Below are 14,343 nucleotides of genomic sequence, written 5' to 3' on the forward strand. Positions count from 1 at the left end.
GCCCGGTTCTCTAATCTCTCCTCTGGCTCCTTTCCTCCATCCCCACTTCTGGCTCCCCAGGCGGGTCTCCACTCCCCAGCTCGCCTCAGCGGGAGATCGGGATGACCCGGGAGCCCCCCGCAGCTACCGAGGTGGCCCGTAGTGGTAGTGGAGGATCGCAGCTCGGGACTGCCCCAGCTGTCAGAGAATTTCCATCTGGGCTCTCCTGAGCTGAAGGAGAGCCTGGCTGCAACGGGGTTCTTTGTCAGGTCTGGCCCTCTGCCCCCCACTTACAGCCCGCCCCGGCTCTCACTGCACGTTCCAGGGCTGCAAGTCTCAGAGGACTCCCTGGGGGCGCTCGCGGGGCCCTCTGATCCTACCCTGAGGGCCGGTACGACCCACTGCCTCAGTGGGGCCAGTTTGGGCCTGGCTGGCTGAGCACAACCACAGATTGGATGCTACCCCCACCCTCCAGGCAGCTGGCAGCCTCGGAGGGGAGCCCCCAACTTGCAGGGCCTGAGAGGGCCTCTTCCGCAGCGGCTGAGCCTGCACCCTCCCGGGCGGCGATCCCGAAGTGGGCTTCCTCCTGCGCTGCCTTTTGTGCCCGGGGCGGTTGAAGAGCGGCTTGCGCGTTGGCCCGGAGCTCGGAAGGGCCTACTCCGGCCTCGCCTCCTGCGCCCCGAGCCGCCCCAGCTCGCCCTTTATTGACTGGCAGATAAGCAGGCGGGGGCCGTGGCGTTTCCAGCGTCGCTTTCGAGCACCCTGCTGGGTTGCAGGGATCCGCGCGCACTTAATAGCCCAGACTCCAAACAAGCTCAGGGCAGCCTTCTCGGGGGCCACCAGCCTGGATAGAGGGGACAGGTGGGGAGAATGGCTCAGACAGAAAATGGGGAGCTAGGGAGGCCTACCCAGGTCGGGGGGCTTGCCGGTAGTCTGACCCTCAAAGCAGACTGAAGTGGAGGAGGGAGACCTCAGGGCATCTATGACGGGGGTGGGGGGTGGGGGGAGAGGGCTTGCTGGACCAGGTCTAGAAGCGAGCTAGGAGAAACCCAGAAACTAGGTCACAGGAGAAAGCCAATGGCGGCCGCAGCACGGGAGCTAGCGCCACTTTGCATCCTAGAGAGGCCACACCACTGTGTCCAGATCAGAGTCCAGATCAGAGGGGCCGGTGGAGGCGGGGGAGGGGAGTTTGTTGCCCCCTCGCTCGGGATACTGAAAGTCTGGGTGTCAAGACAGCCAGGAAGTGTAGGAGCACATTTCTAAATAAGAACACCAGACTGAGACCTCTCTGCCAACATGCTTTCATTCCTCTCCCCACCGCTGCTCTGCCCGGAGGGCCTCGAAGAGTTGAGGAAAATGTTAAGCCTGGCAGAGAGCTGGCAGGGTCAAGAGGCGCCATCAGAAGGACTGCCAGGAGCCGCCTCTGGGTGGGTTGCACCTGTCCAGGTGTGCGGGGGCGGAAGCAGAGACCGCTAGACCTCTCTCAACCATCTGTGCTCATCTCTCCCTCTGTGCTCCGCTCTCCCCCACGCCCACTCCCCCACCCCGCCTTCCCCCACCCTCACCAAACACTGCTAGCATAAACTGGCCCAGAGGCTCTCCTCTGGCCCAGGAGTCCATTCTACGGACCTGGAGACAGACACACACACACACACACACACACGCACACGCACACACACACACACACACACACACACACTCCTGCTGGCCAGCCTCTAACAATTCCAATCCCCACCACTTGCGCCACCTAGTCCAGCGCCCCCTGCCCCTCCAGGTCTGACTTGTGTCACTTCCAAGTTCGTGACCTGGATGGAGGCAGAGGAGGGAGTTTGGACACTGAGAATCTCTCTCCTTGTTTGCGAGTGTGGGGCTGGGAGATAAGAATAATGATTGTGATTCTAAGTCCCCATCCCAAGATAAGCAAGCCTGTCTTCAATTAGCCACCTCACAGTTCCCAGTGGGTGTGAGGGGAAAATAAGCACAGACCACCAGGGCAGAATCCTAAGGGCCTTATCCCAAATTTTTGTTGCTAGTTCAGCTCTGGGAAGAGAAAGCTTGCCTTCAGAATCTGACATGTCCTTATGCTCTTCATCTAGGCCACCAAATCAGCATTGAACTCTCAGTCAATGATGAACAAATTCACCCACACTTTCTGTATTACTCTGAAACCTTTTAGCCCATGGAGGGAGGGCAGCATTGACAATTGTGGTTTGGGGCTCTCTTTTCCAGGAACCAAGTGGCCCTGGAAAGGCCTTTGGCCTAGCCTGAGGGAAGGGATCACTTGTCCTCTCTCCAGAGCCCCGGACTGTGTCCTGCTGGTGACTTGTAGGTGTGAGAGTCAGATTGGAGGAGTCTTCACTTTACTAGCTCCTTCAGAAAGAGAATGAAAGAATGAAAGAAAGGGAGAAAGAATGAAAGAAAGGGAGAAAGAAAGAAAAGAAAGAGAGGAAGAAAGAAGAGAAAAACGGAAGGGTGGGAGATAGATGCCAGTGATCTCTTTCCATTCGGGGCTACTCACTCACCCCCACCTTCCCTCATGCTTCTGATCAAGTGACTTCTCAGGGATGAGAGAAGGTGGACCCCGTGGAAGAGAGGTGACCAGCACAGGGACAGGGGCCCTGGGACCCGCGTGCAGGGCAGGGAGGAGCAGCGCACTCAGGAGGACTAGTTTCCTAGGGCTTGTCTCCACGCCCTCAAGGAAGGAGGGACAGGCCAGGGCCGGGCTGGGCGTGGGCAGCCGGGGCCGGGAAGGCCCAGCGAGTCGAGAGCCGGCTGGACCCGCGCTGAGGAGGGGGAGGCTCCCACGGGGCCCGAGCGCTTGTCTGCGCAGAGCGGAGCTCAACTCCGGCCGCCGTGACGTCACTCGGACCAGGCAGCCAATGAAGACGGCGCTGGCATGGGTATTAAGGAAAGTTAGCGCCTGCCTGAGCACCCTCTTTTCTTATCATTGACATTTAAACTCTGGGGCAGGTCCGCGCGTAGAACGCGGCTGTCAGATCTGCCACTTCCCCTGCAGAGCGGCGGTGAGAAGTGTGGGAACCCGCGCCGCCAGGCTCACCTGCCTCCCCGCCCTCCGCTCCCAGGTAACCGCCCCAGCTCCGGTCCCTGTCCCGGGCCGGGCCTGCGCCGCCTTCTTTGCTGCCCTCGACGGCCACCCCCCACCCCAATTCTAAGCCCGCCCCCACTCCCAAGCAGTCAAAGGGTTTGACTTTTTTGCTTTTTAATGGAGGCGTATGAAAACGGAGGGGAGTTACCGGGGGTGGGCTTGAATACGGCGGGGGAGGGAGCTTCTCTGTGCAGAGCGTGCTCTTGTGCAAAAGTAGTAAAACGGTTCAGCCCCCGGAGTGGACTTCCAGTTGGGTGCTGAGCTGGATGGGGGTAGTGTGGAGGGGTGAGGGAGGGAAAAAAAAAAAAAAAACCTTTGGCTGGAAGGTATGCTGCTGTCGTTTGTAGAAGCCGTTTGCAACCTTGAGAAATGCGGGAGGTGGGTGGGTGGGGGTGCAGTTGGCACCCAGGTCTCCCCTGGAATAGCAGTCCCCAGTACTCGTGCTTGCAGGAGTCTCCGCCGGCGCCTAGAGTTCCTGGAACCGCCCTGCCGCGGGTCAGGCGAAGTGCAGCAAAAAAAAGTTTGCGGCGGTTGCAAAATGTAGTTGGTTGGACCGAAACAAAGTCCGGGAGTTCGTTTCTCAGGAAAGAGTGGAGGACGAAAGAATGCGGCCGGCGGAGCTGGGCTGCGCTTAAAGCCCCCAGCGTGTGATTTGAGCTTCACATCGGAGGACCTAATAATTAGCGATTCTCACTGAGCTAGAACGCTAGCTCGGGTTACCACCGCGGACGCTGCGCTCGCTGCCTCGCTGGGAAGCTTCTGGTGCCAGGAGGAACCAGCCACTAAGCGCCAGAGAGAGCTGTGCTTGGGCACTCCGCTGCCCCGGGACCGCCCTTGCCGGGTGCCAGAAGTTTCTCCGAAGAGGGTTAGGCAAAAGGAGGCTCCCACTGTTAGATTAACCGGTAGTTGCGGCGGGCGAAAGTTCCAGCCCCAAGCGGCCAAAAACTCTAGGATAGGCTTTAGGCAGAGCCGGAGAGCACCTCGCCTTGAAGTTTGGGAAGCCTCTGGACTAGGCCAGGGCTCACCCCCTCACTCCCACTTGTGCTTGCTGGTACCCCTTTTCTAGACTTTCAGGCACCTTTGTCATATCTCAGACACCTGTGACAGGTGCTTGGGACCATCAGCTGGTCCCAGCCGAGACCAAACCCGGCCCACTACGCCTGGGAAACAGGAGCCGGAGAGAAGCGGCTACTTACCTGGGCCAAGGCCCTCTCCTCTGTAGGGTCCTTGTTCCCGACAAGGCCAGCAATGAGGTTACCAGCAATCAGCGCCCAGGCCAGCAATCAGCATTACAGTGAGAAGTGGACTTTCTCTTCCAGTCATAAATCAAACCCAGCCATCTTCAGGCCTCCTCCTTCATTAGAGATGTTTATTGGGGATTGTGTTTATTCGGTTGTCACGGTGTGAAAATGCAGTGACATAATTACCTCTGACCAGAGTCCTCGCCCTGCACCCAAGGCGAAAGGGGGGACTTCCTTTTTTTCCTGCTCACTTCTAGATAGGAGGGTGTAAACTGTTGGATCGGTCCCTTCCCTCCCACTCCCCCCTAAACCCTCTCATATAATTTGGATTATTGTTTGAGTTGATACTCCTGGGTCTGGGCATTTTGTGAATTTGCTTTAGAATCTGAAAAGGGAAAACTAAGGGAACCCAACGCCACTCTGGGGCAGAAGGAGGCAGCGCCACAGCAACTCAAAGAGAGTCCTTGTCGCTGCATAAACTTTCTGATAGGCGCTGTGGCCCCGGCCAGAGTCACACGCCATGCCACCTGGCACTTGAGCAGTGGAGAGCTGACCAGGAGGGTTGGCTGTGGATGTCAATGATGTTATTTGTTGCATTGTTATTTCATTCTCTTTCCTCCCCAGAGCAATCAGAGGCATCCGGGCCCCAGGCTGAGGATTCTTAAACTCACTGGAGCCAACCCACAGCTCTCCCCCCCCCTCTGGTTCTGTGGCTACCCTCCATACTCCCCCCACCTGGTTTGGAAGTCACCATCTGTGAGACTGGGTTAGGACCTGATAAAAAGCCCCGAATTACTCTCTAATTGAAAATACATTTTTTTGGGTGACCACTTTGACAAATATCTTCGGTCCAGGCTTTTGATCCCTCGCTGTTGCCTCTGTTCTCCAATCGCTAATAAAACTTGCATTGAGCCCTTTAGTGCCTTGATTAACAGGCAGATTAACTCTTACTGTGGTGGGGAACAGCTTGTCCCAATCAATGTCATTTTAAAAGCCCGTCAGGATATGCTTAGCTCTGGTTCCCTGGCTGCTCCAGCAAGCCAGCCGTGACATTTGCTCCCTCCCTCTTCTTCAGCCTCAAATCCCACCCCTCAGCCGAGCCCCCAACCCACATGTCCCCACTGCTCTACTCCAGGAAAAATGTCAGGGCTTGGGCCTTTAAAATGGACAGCTGTTTTGAGAGGGGAGATCTCTAGGGAAAAGGGAATGAGGTGGCCTTGGCTTGATTTTCTTTTGAAGCCGAATTCTTGCCTCTTGAGGGCGGGTGCTGGGGTGGGGGGGAGAAGACACTGCAAAAGAAAGATGGGGGATTGAAAAGGAAAGTAAACTTTCTAGGAACTGTGACTGCAGGTGTCAGAGAGTACCACTGCTTGCAGGTGTCCAGCACATCTGGAAAACAGCATGGAGGGTCCTGGGTTGAGGTCACTGGGTAGGGGAGGGAGTGCAGCAGGGATCTCTTCAGTGGGATGGAGATACAGATGGACATTGTTTGTTTGTTTTTAAGCATTTTTTCGAGGGGGAGGGAAGAGAGAGACACTCTCTGCCTTAAGAGAAAGGAAAGGGACCTAAATCCAGAGAATGCCCTGCAACAATAGTTAACTGGTAGGAATGTGGGCACTGTGGCGGCTTTGCTCAGTCCAGCAGGCTGAAGCCTTGGAGGCACTACCCAGCCTGCTCCTGGTTCTGTGCAGCTTCCTGGCGCTCTAGGTTCCTGCAGACCGTCCAGAGACCTGGAAAAGGAAAATCGCAGGTTGCTGGAGCAAGAAGAGGGATGAAGGCCCCAAGTGGAGGAGGCAATCGGACTTGGGAAACTGGGATGGACCGCCTTATGCCTAGCACACACTCCTTTCCTGGCCGGTTTTCCCAGCATAGCAATCCAGAGCCCCCCACCTTTCAGAGCCCCTGAAGGATTGCAAAGTGGCGCAGGTGTCTGAGGCTACTGCCCTCTTTCTAAGCAAAACTCACCTCCGCCCTTCCCAGGGTGCCAGCACCGCTCCGCTGCTGGGCGCTGGAAAGCGATGGGTCCGAGGTGTGGGGTCACGGGGTACATGTGTGGTTCCTAAGCTGGGAGCCAAACGTGCAGCCGGGGAGAGCTGGGCACCTAGTCCTCGCGTTATAGAGGGCTTCCGGAGTGAAAGCCTGCGATGGGGGTTGGGGGCTACCGGTAAATGTCAGCTGGAGGTGTGAAGCTTCGGGCTCTTGTACTCTCCCACCCTCCAAGGGCTAGCCGCCCCCTCCCGGGGCGCTCCCGCCCCCCCCTTAAGGGGTGGGATGACCCCCGGCGGTCCCAGCGGGAACCCCGTAGCTGAGCCGCTTTCCTCTGGCGAGCCGCTAGCGGAGAGGAGAGAACCTGGGCAGAGGCGGGAAAAGGAGAGACAGAAAAACGGGAGGCGCGACCCCCCCCCCCCCCCCCGCCTCGGAGGGCAGCCAGTGGGCCTCGATCGGTCAGGGAGCTGCGAGAAAATGGCGACCTTGGAGTTCTGTCAGTTCTGAGCACACCTCTGGCCCGTCCCCCGCCCCAGCAACACACCCCCCCCCCCGCAGAACAGGTACTTAGCTGCGGACGAGAGGCACTCCACGACGGAGCACAGCACCCCTACACTCCTTGGGAAAATCCGGGAAAGATCACTTCACCTCTCAGTAAACTTTGCAAACTCTGCCTCCCTTCGGGGCTAAGCTCCCCCCCACCCCACACACACCGGTATCGACGCATTGGAAGCAACCAAGCCCTTTTTTGTTTCTTTTTAAGAAATTCTTTTTCTAAGAATCCTTCCCCAGCTCCCACACCCCACACAATGACGTCAGTGGCATTCACTCCCCGCTTCTCTTCTCTCTTATGATTTTTGTTGTTGTTACCAAAACTTTTCCTGGAGGTTAAGTGGGAGTGGGAGGTTGGGGGGGGGGTGAAGAGGAGCTAATTCAAAAAAAGCCAGTGCCCTGAAGGGAAATAACAACAAGATTATGGCTGCTTCTTTCCGAGGCAAAGCTTAAGAAGGTGTTAATCCACACGGTCGCTAATTGAGAAGTTGTAAAAATGATATTTGCCTCCAGTTCAGACAGTCACTGGGTCTTCTCTGTCCTCCCTTGGGGAAGGCTTTTGAGTGCAAGCTTCTTTACTGTTTGTTGGAGAAGTAAAAAGGGAGAGAGGAAGAATGAAGTCACTGGCTGGTCTGGGAGCTGGGCCCGCTGCCCCACTTTCCGGATCCCCTAGAAGTCTCGGTCCTGCGAAATCAGAAGCTGGAGGCCGCTGACCTCCGTGCCTGGTGCTGCCTCTTTCGATTCTGCCCCAGGTTTTCTCCCGGGGAGAAGTCTTCCTGGGCCTCAGGGAGGTTTATCCCCAGGTCAAAGTGGTGAACAGGTCTTGCAAGCCCAAACCCGCCCTGAGTGAAGAGGCTTCCATGTCCCCCCCCTCCCAGAACTGGATCCCAGCTCCTTCATTGGGGCAGTATGAAACCCGCACCAGGCAGAGTGGCCCCAAGCAATCTGTAATGTCTTTTCCATCTCATTTTCTGGGTTGGGGAGGGGGAATGGGCAGCTCTCTAGCCTCCTGTCCCAAGATTTAGGGAATACAGACTGTCCCGATGAGCTTGGACTTGCTTTCTTGTAAGTCAATAGGAGTCAAGTGCATCCGCACTGGCTGAGTTTCACCTCTCTGCCTCAGCTCTTCCAATCCCATTCTCTTTTGCAGGGTTCTGGTGTGTGTCCCCCATCCCAAACTGGTGTCCCCTTTCTCTGTGCTGGGGCCTACAAGCTCTGAGAGAGCTCAGGATTGCACGGGGACTAGGCAGTTGCTCCCTCCCGTCACCTTAACTGCAGGCACCGAGGGGAGCTTTTGGAGTGTACTGAGGTGTGTCCTAATTGTCCAGCATTCAACAAATGGACTTTTGGTGTGTGGTCAGAAGAGAACAGCCATTTACTTACTTTCCTCCCCGGTTTTCTGGCAGCAGCTGCAGGAGCGCTGCATCCATAGATTGAACAGACCCTGGAGAGGGAATGGTGGTGCAGGGATACCAGCATCACACCCAGATAGCCGGCAGCACACACTGACACACCTGAGTTGCTGGCTTGCCCACATGTGCCCAGAACCTTTCCCACATGGGCCATACCCCTTCACCCCAGGCCACACACCCCATTCCCTTACCTCCCTCCATCCCGTCCCCTGCTCTTGAGAGCCTGGAAAAAGCAGCCGCACTTAGTCAACAAATGGCACGTGGGAGAAGTTGGTGAGTGTTTGGTGAGGACTCTTCAGAGCTTTTCACAAGAACCCTCTGTACACAAAGTAAGTGGCATATTTGCTCGGGCCTCTCTAGCCCAGGCTGTGCCTCCGCTCTGTTGCACACCCCAGCTTCCAAAAGGAGAAAGGGCAGAAGAAAGGGCCGGTGGAGAGGGGGGTGGAGAAGTGAGAGGCCTGAGCTGGGGAGTAGGCTGGGTCTCTTCGGCTTCCCCAACTGATGGCTTCCTCTCGGCCTAGGCTTCATCTCAGCCTCTGCCATAGCGTTGCTGCTGCCTGGACCCAGCCAGGCAGACAGCCCTTTTCTCTTATTCTCAGGGATCTGAGGGGGTAGGGCGAGGGTTCTGGGGTGTCCCACGCCCCCAAACCCAGGCCGAGCTGGGGAAAGGGCTGCAGGGGAGGGGGTTGCGACTGGCCTCTGCGCTGGAGTTGACCAGAAAGGGCAGCTCTGAGCTGCAGAAACTTGCACCCTCGGTGAGCTGGGAGTTCTCTCTCACAGTTGAGGGGGGTTGGGGGAGGGGGAGTAGAGGGCTCGACACCCAACCCACTCCCACTCCCCACCCCAACCCAAGCCAGCGGTCTTCGCTGGACCTCTCAAGTTTGCAGCTAGCATACGGACGCACTGACTCCCAGAGCGCTCTGAGCTCCGAGATATCGCCGAGCTCCAGTTCCAGAGTCCGGGTGCGGGGGCCCAGCGCCGGGGAGAGGAGCCCGGACCCACCAGCCACAGCCGAAAACAAGTGTATTCATATTCAAACAAACGGACCAATTGCACCAGGCGGGGAGAGGGAGCATCCAATCGGCTGGCGCGAGGCCCCGGCGCTGCTTTGCATAAAGCAATATTTTGTGTGGGAGCGAGCGGTGCATTTGCATGTTGCGGAGTGATTAGTGGGTTTGAAAAGCGAACCGTGGCTCGGCCTCATTTCCCGCTCTGGTTCAGGCGCAGGAGGAAGTGTTTTGCTGGAGGATGATGACAGAGGTCAGGCTTCGCTAATGGGCCAGTGAGGAGGAGCGGTGGAGGCGAGGCCGGGCGCCGACACACACACATTAACACACTTGAGCCATCACCAATCAGCATAGGTGTGCTGGCTACAGCCACTTCCCTCACCCACACTCTTTATCTCTCACTCTCCAGCCGCTGACAGCCCATTTTATTGTCAATCTCTGTCTCCTTCCCAGGGATCTGAGAATTGCACTCACACACCAAACCAGCAGCGTCTGTGGAGAAAACTCTCGCCAGCAACTCCTTGCAAACACCCTTTCAGACCGTTGTGGGTTTTAAGCAACAACAGGAAAAAAAAAAAAAAAAAGAGCCAAACCAAATCAAAACAACAACAAAAACAACCAAAAAAACTCTTGACAAGAGCTTTTCGCGAGACAGCATGCCTCGTAAAGGTGAGTCCGCTTCTTTTCTTCTCGCTTCATTTTCTTTCTTTCTTTCCCCCCTTCCCTTTTCTTTTGCAATATCCAGGCAGGTCTCCCCCTTCCCGCCCACCTTCCTTCTTTCCTTCCTTTCTTCCTCCCCATCCCGCCGGTCCCCTCCCCCACTGCTTCGCCTGGAGAGTTGGGCCAGAGAAGTTTCCACGCAGAAGCCCAAACTTTCTACTTCCAGCGAAAGTCCGCGTTGGAGGGCGACGGCCAGCGAGCGGGAGCGGCGCGGAGCTCGGGGCGGGCAGGCTGCGGGCTCGACCTCAGCGCCAGCGAAGGCTGAACCCGCAGGAAGGATCGAGGAGGCTCGGACGACGCGGCTCCCGGCCCGGTAGTCGCCCGGTGCTCTCGGCGAGCGGAGGAGGACGCGGAGGCTCTGCGGAGCCCGAGGCCCGGGAGCGGGCGCGGAGACCGGCCGCCACCGGCCGCTTTGTCCAGCCCAGGCCTGGGCGAATGTGCAGAGCGCGGGCGAGCCGAGGGAGCGCCGAGGGAACCGGATCGTCTCACCGCAGCCCGCCCGTCCTCCAGGGCTTTGTTCCGCGCTCGGCTAGGGCACCGAAGAGCCCGCTGGCACTCGGGCGCCGAGGGGCACCGTGCCCGGAACAGCCGAGCAGAGCTGATCTGCAAGGCAGCCGCGCGCTGGAGGCAGAGAGAGCCATTGAGCCACCAGGCCACCGCGGTAGAACTCGCGCTCTCTTGGAGGGAGCTGGGAACCGAGGGAGAATTGTCAGCAGCCACCAAGCCCCCTCCCTCCCTCATCCTTCACCCCTCACCCCACCCCACCCCCAACTTGAGCGCTGAGCTCGGAACTTGAAAACTCTGTGCCCCCCTCCCCGGTTCCCCCCAACCTTCCACACTCGCTCTGCTGGGGTTTCCACTGTCTCCATCCCCCAGAGCTCCGTGGGTATTTTCCACCCTTGTGTTTCTCTGACAAAGGTGCACCAAGGTTGGCATTTCAACACGTTTTGAAGCTGAGAGATGTTACTTTAAAAAATATATATATATATGTACATATATATATATTTCAAAGTCCAAACCAACTGAATTTTTTTCTTTGTGAGGCCTTAAAAAATCAATATGAAAGCAATGCCCCCCCCCCCCCGTCTGATCACATCCTCTCCCAGTTAATTAGCTTGAGTAATTCCAGAGGGTTTCGATTCTAAGGCCCCTGGAGGAAAAGTGTCTTTTCAAAGTTCATAAAGTTGTTGCCTCTTTCCTTGTGCTGATTTTCTCAGTACTCCAGCACCATAATAGCCTTGAATTTTAGCAAGTGTAATTGGGGGAAAATAGAGTTGAATTTCAAGTGGAAATGTTTTCTTTTTTTAGTGCTAAAGCCAGGCCCTCCAGTCATGAGTGATTTCTAGAAAGTTTAAAAACAAAGTGAACATGGTTGCTTTCTTTCTTCCTTTTTTTTTTTCCCCCCCTCATACTCTCCAGTCCTCCCTAATCCTTTTCAGAGGTTTAAGTCAAACTTGGGAAGGTTTGAGGAGAGGGGTGGAAGTGGAAACTGAAGTGAAAAACAAAAAGCTTGAAAGCCTGGAGAGTTTACACAGAAATGATAGTTGTTACCATTGACATTACTTTTTTTTTTTAAATAGCCAGTGACCTTTGCAGATGCCTGAAGGCAGTTTGATTAGTTGTTATCTTATTTGGCACTAAGAGTCAAAGTTTGTCATCCTTATTGCTAATTACTCTTTGGTTGGTAGCGGGTAGGACCAAAAGTAAGCTCTCTCCTTCATGCCAGTTAAGGAGTTTGGAGATGGATTTTGAGTAAATAAAATAACCAAGACATGGAAAGCTACGGCTTGTGCCTCAGATGGAGGTAATGGCCTGCCCGCCTAGTGGACCATAATTCTAGGTGATTCTCAGGTGTCTAAAGACTACCTTCTTTTCAGCATGGGTGTTTGAGCTGACTAGGGCTGTACAAACAGAGCCTAGGGCTAAGCTGAGGGGCTCAGGCTCCAGCTTGGGGGGTGGTGGTGGCGGTGGTATCCAGTGTTTCAGGACAACTGCTTCCTGGTGTCAGGGTACCTGGCTCCCTAGGTCCAGTTCACACTAAGTGTTAAAGATTACTTAAGAAATGAGATAGCTCTGAGCACAAGAGGGGGGTGGGAATGGAGTAGATCCGGAACTTGAAATACTTCCACCTTCCCAGCTGCTGCGAAAATTAATCAGCTGCAATCAGCTAGTGACTTTTTTCTTTTTCTTCTTCTTTTAATGGTTTCAAGAATGTATAGGCTGGCATGGGGAGATTCAGCTGTGAATAAATACAGTGCAGGTTACCAAGAAAACTTCAGGAAGTTTTAGTCTTTCTGGGGGGGAATTCCACTCCCTCTCTCTAGTCCAGCAAATCCTTTGCAATTTCAGAGTCTCATTTGGGGGTGGAGGGCACATTCTCTGGGTTGTTGGGATTTCTGCCTGTTTGGGGGCACGACTGTGGTCATGGGGACCAAGAGACAGGAGGGAGTCCTTGGGGAGGTAATTCTGCCAAGGGTAACTGGGTAGGCCTTTGTAGTTGTCAATATTTACTAGGCAGTTTTTGGAAGCTAGGGGAAAGTTCTCCTGTTAAGGTGTTGTGTGTGTGTGTGTGTGTGTGTTTTAAATGGATTTAAACTGCCTCTTAGCTAGTTAATAAATTAAACCATGAGTGGCCTTGAAAAGAAAAAAATGTGCTTTTCAGAATTATTTGCTTGCTGGCAGGCAAAATTAATAATCACAATAGGTAAAACAGGAAAAAAGGAGAATGAATATTCTAGACTTTGAAAATAGGGAGAAATGATGCTGTGGCTATTTAATTATTTTAGGTTTTTTTTTTCTTTTGCAAACCTCTTGAATGGGCTCTTTATTGTAACTCTCTCTTCCCAATTGAGCTCCCCACAGTGCCGTTGTATCTTTTTACAACCCCTAACAACTCACACCAGTAACACAATTACCTCCAGATATTTATAACAAGAAATTACTTTTCTATCCACCCCACCCCCAACACACACACACACACACACACACACACACACACACACACACACACCTTCTTCATCGTCCTTTGGGTTAGGCTGAGAGAAGGTGGTGGAGGGGGAACCTGAACCAGGTAAGGACTTTTGATGTGAGGCTTGTCCTTCTGTTCCCTTTGTTAATTAGGGAGTTGTTGGTGCATTTGGTTGGAAGTTGCATTTCTGGTTAGGGAGACTTGGTTTTGCTCTTTGGGTCTGGGGAGCACTGGCGAATAGAAGCCATTGTTTGCTGTCTGTAGGCATTGTCACGCTCACCCCCTCCTGTTTGTACTTTTCAAAGCAGTAAGGCGAGGTAGACTGCGTGTGTCACCATACAGTACAAGGGGGGAAGATCTAAACACCAAAAGAGTAGTGAATCACAATAAGTGTGAGGGGGTGGGGGGTGGGAGTTGGGCTCCACACTTTCAAAGTCCCAGAAAGGTTGAGGGTAGGGGTGGGGTGGGGGTGGGGCATCTGGCTGAAGCTTTTAGGGAAAGAAAGAAGGATAAAAGCATAACCAGAGAGTTTGTTCTGGGGATGTTGAGACAAGTGGTGTGGCAAGATTCCTCAAGGAAAGAGGAAGTGTGGCCTTGCAAGTTCCCAGTCCTGGGACCCTGCCTACATTTTCAGGTGCACTGATATTCCAAGGTCTTGCTTCTGAACTTCAAGTGTCAATCCTCCCCCATCCTTTGACTTCTACTTCTTACCCACCCTTTTCCCTTGTTCTCTTCATTCCTTGGTTTTGCAAAATGGGACCTTGGATTATAATCTTCCTCACTTTTCCTGAACTAGGTAGCTTAGTCACTTTCTAAATGTGGGCACTTCTGCGGAAGCTACCAGTAGAAATGTTGGAGCAACTCTGGGACTTCAGACTCTGTGGCAATTTGAGCCCTAGTTGCAGCCCCCCACCATACATATACACACACTGGGGCCCAGAGAGAGCCCATGGCCTTTGCTTTTGAGACAAATTTTGATATACCTTTTTTCTGTTTTGTCCTAGGAGGAAGACTTTAACTAGAGGTGCGCAGATGTGTGAGAACTTTTATTGCAAGTGTGGACAAACATCCCAGAGTTCAGGCAAGTCCTGCAGTGGCTGTGTTGGGCTGGAGCTTGAGAGTCAAAACAATTTTAGAATGCTGCTTCAAAAATTTAAACTCTGGGTCATCACTTTTCCTAGTTTAAGAGCTAACTACTAAGTGATCAAGGAGGAAATCCATATTGAAATTACTGAGGTGTTTTGTTTGTAGCCCAATAGGTAGATGTTACATGCATCAGAGAAGGGAGGATGTTCCTAGCAACTGGGTGGATTCCCTCCCAAATGGAGGATTCTCCTGTCCAAGGGCCAGATCATCCTATGTGGGGAATTAG

General features: G+C 54.3%; 1 protein-coding gene and 1 long non-coding RNA gene across 7 annotated transcripts in view; one reads left to right on the forward strand and one right to left on the reverse strand.

Moving 5' to 3' along the window:
* Nucleotides 1-2,955: 2,955 nt before the first annotated feature.
* Nucleotides 2,956-14,343, forward strand: part of PAX6 (paired box 6) — a 34,211-nt gene continuing 22,823 nt past the window's right edge. For 4 of the 6 annotated variants that reach the window (XM_060176635.1, XM_060176639.1, XM_060176638.1 and 1 more), the window contains exons 1-3: nt 2,956-3,062; nt 9,737-9,952; nt 13,976-14,052. The gene's annotated coding sequence lies outside the window, so the exon portion shown is untranslated. The other 2 variants (XM_060176636.1, XM_060176637.1) reach the window with 2 other exon arrangements.
* Nucleotides 5,816-6,774, reverse strand: LOC132534045 (uncharacterized). Its single transcript, XR_009545757.1, has 2 exons — nt 6,292-6,774; nt 5,816-6,056 (listed from the first exon to the last, which is right to left on the reverse strand). It is a non-coding gene; the product is annotated as an uncharacterized LOC132534045 (long non-coding RNA).

Source organism: Erinaceus europaeus, chromosome 17 (assembly GCF_950295315.1).
Source record: "Erinaceus europaeus chromosome 17, mEriEur2.1, whole genome shotgun sequence".
NCBI lineage: Eukaryota > Metazoa > Chordata > Mammalia > Eulipotyphla > Erinaceidae > Erinaceus > Erinaceus europaeus.